We start from the raw sequence: 2,516 nt of genomic DNA, 5'->3' as shown, positions 1-2,516 counted from the left end.
AGTTTCAGAAGGAGCTGGTGGTGGCTGAGGTCAGGGTCACGGTCAACACTCACCAAGTCTCAGGGCAGAGTGGTGGGGAGGAGGGCAAAAAAGGAGCCAAGCCCGGTGGGGCGGGGCCAGGCAGGGCGGAGTGGGAGAGCCCAAGTGGAGGAGTTTCACCAAGGAGGAGGAGCCCCAAGGAGACCCGAAAACTGGGACTGCTCTCCACCAGCCTCAAAGCCGATGGAACAAGACAAAGCAAGTCATCAGAGGCACCCTGCCCCGCCACACATGGACAGAGAATGAGCCGCACAGCCACAAGTATGGCAGGGGATCACTCCCCTTTCCCTGTGGCTCACAGTTCAGATACCTATTCTAGACCAAAGGGGAACCCCAAATCCACAACAGCCTGGGGATGGAGGGCCTGCCCTTTTAGGCACCAGAACGCTATCCTACCCAAAGCCTCCAATAAGTATCTCTCATACGACATGCACCTATGGGCTGTTACATCCTGGGCAAACTGGGCAGGGGTGGGTGGGAGCGGGGGCTCTTAGCATCCTCACTGTGGGGCACGTGGTGGGGAAGCAATGTTGGGGGGAAGCAAGGACCAGTAACCTACATCCTCCAGGCTTTCAGCAAAAAGGGGGCCTTTACCGTCAGGATACAGGTGGACTGGAACTGAGACTGGACGACGACTGACGATCGCCCCTCTCTGCAGACCATCTGCTCTCACAGCCCACGTGGTCGTGTTCCCGAGGAGAGGCAGCCCCTCTCAGTATCTCCACTCCATTCTCCTCTGGTTTCAGGGGACAATCTTGGAAGTATCTCTCATCCTCCATTATGGAAGGAGATAGCGGGGTTGGCTTAGCTAATTACCTCCTGGACCGTTGGCCAGAGCCCTTTGGGCCAGCCCTGACTTGAGGACGCTGGACACCTTTTGAGTGGCCAGCCTGGAGTCATGTGATCTTGCTTCAGCCATTCAGTGCCATCCCCTTGCCACGACATCAGAACCCTGTTTCCCTGAGCAGGAGGACTCGCTGTGCCCTGTCAGCTTAAGAAACTTCAGATGGGGCCAGCATAGTGAGTAACCCAGTCGTGCATGGTGGCAACAACAGGAAGAAACCTCACTGTCCCCATGCTGCGGCTTGTGGCTTTTCACCTAATCCAGTCTGTTCAGGGTGTCAGAAAATCAGTCCCAAGTACCATAGGACAGTCATCAAAGCCAGGGCTGGTGGGCTGGGGATTCTGCTTGTCCCTGTACTGTCCATGAAGCTGCTGGGCAAGAAAGAGGCCAAAGTGCCCCCCAACTGTGCAGAGAGTGGGGCAGGGGCAGGCCACACACCAGCCTGCTGGCAAACAGGACCACAGCCTGGAAGACATACATTTTTGGTCTTAACTGTGTTTGTGTTTATGTATATGTAATTTTTTAAATTTATAAAAGGATATAAAATGAAAGATAAGCCTCTATACTTCCCACCCCCATCCCCTAGCCACCCAGGTCCTCTATCTAGAGGAAACCTTATCAATTTCTTTCTTTTTTTAAATAAATTTATTTATTTTATTTATTTATATTTGGCTGCGTTGGGTCTTCATTGCTGCACACGGGCTTTCTCTAGTTGCGGCGAGTGGGGCTACTCTTCACTGTGGTGAACGGGCTTCTCATTGCAGTGGCTTCTCTTGTTGTGGAGCACGGGTTCTAGGCATGCAGCCTTCAGTAGTTGTGGCACACAGGCTTAATTGCTCCACGGCATGTGGGATCTTCCCGGACCAGGGCTCAAACCTGTGTCCCCTGCATTGGCAGGCGGATTCTTAACCACTGCGCTACTAGGGAAGCCCAACCTTATCAATTTCTGATATCCTTCCTGGAACATCTTAGACTACATATACTTTTTAATGAGTTTTCTTAAATCTTATATCTATATAAAAGAACAGTCATAAGTGTAAGACATAAGAAATAACAATAAAATACCCAGGCACCAACACCCAGTTGAAGAAATAGAAAATCACCAATATCTTAAATAAGCCCCATGACACACAAAAAAGTCTGTACACAAATGTTCACAGCAGCATTATTCATAATTGCCAAAAGGTGGATGCATATTGATGAATGGTTAAAAAAACATGGGTAGGGACTTCCCTGGTGGTCCAGTGGTTAAGACTCCATGCTCCCAATGCAGGGGGCCCAGGTTCAATCCCTGGTCAGGGAACTAGGTCCTGCATGCCACAATTAAGAGCCCGCAGGCTGCAACTAAAAAGGTCTCGCACGTGGCAACGGAGATCCCACGTGCCGCAACTAAGACCCAGTGCAGCCAAATAAATAAATAAATATTTTTAAAAAATGGGTATATCCATACAATGGAATATTACTTAGCCACAAAGAAAAAGGAAGTAATAATTCATGCTACAACAGGGAGGAAACTTAAAAGCATGCTGGTGAAAGAAACCGGTCACAGATGCTACCTATTTTAAGATTCTATTTATATGTAATGCCCAGAATGGACAAATATATAGAGACAAAAAGTAGATTTATGATTGTT

The 2,516-nt window shown here is 49.2% G+C and overlaps 1 non-coding gene across 1 annotated transcript; it reads left to right on the top strand.

Moving 5' to 3' along the window:
• Positions 1 to 2,113: 2,113 nt before the first annotated feature.
• On the top strand, positions 2,114 to 2,186 carry TRNAW-CCA (transfer RNA tryptophan (anticodon CCA)). The gene has a single exon. It is a non-coding gene; the product is annotated as a tRNA-Trp (tRNA).
• Positions 2,187 to 2,516: the final 330 nt, after the last annotated feature.

The sequence above is a fragment of the Mesoplodon densirostris genome, chromosome 7 (genome assembly GCF_025265405.1).
Source record: "Mesoplodon densirostris isolate mMesDen1 chromosome 7, mMesDen1 primary haplotype, whole genome shotgun sequence".
Taxonomy (NCBI): Eukaryota; Metazoa; Chordata; class Mammalia; order Artiodactyla; family Ziphiidae; genus Mesoplodon; species Mesoplodon densirostris.
The sequence above is the reverse complement of the archived record's forward strand: the minus strand, read 5'-3'. Positions and strand labels throughout refer to the sequence as shown.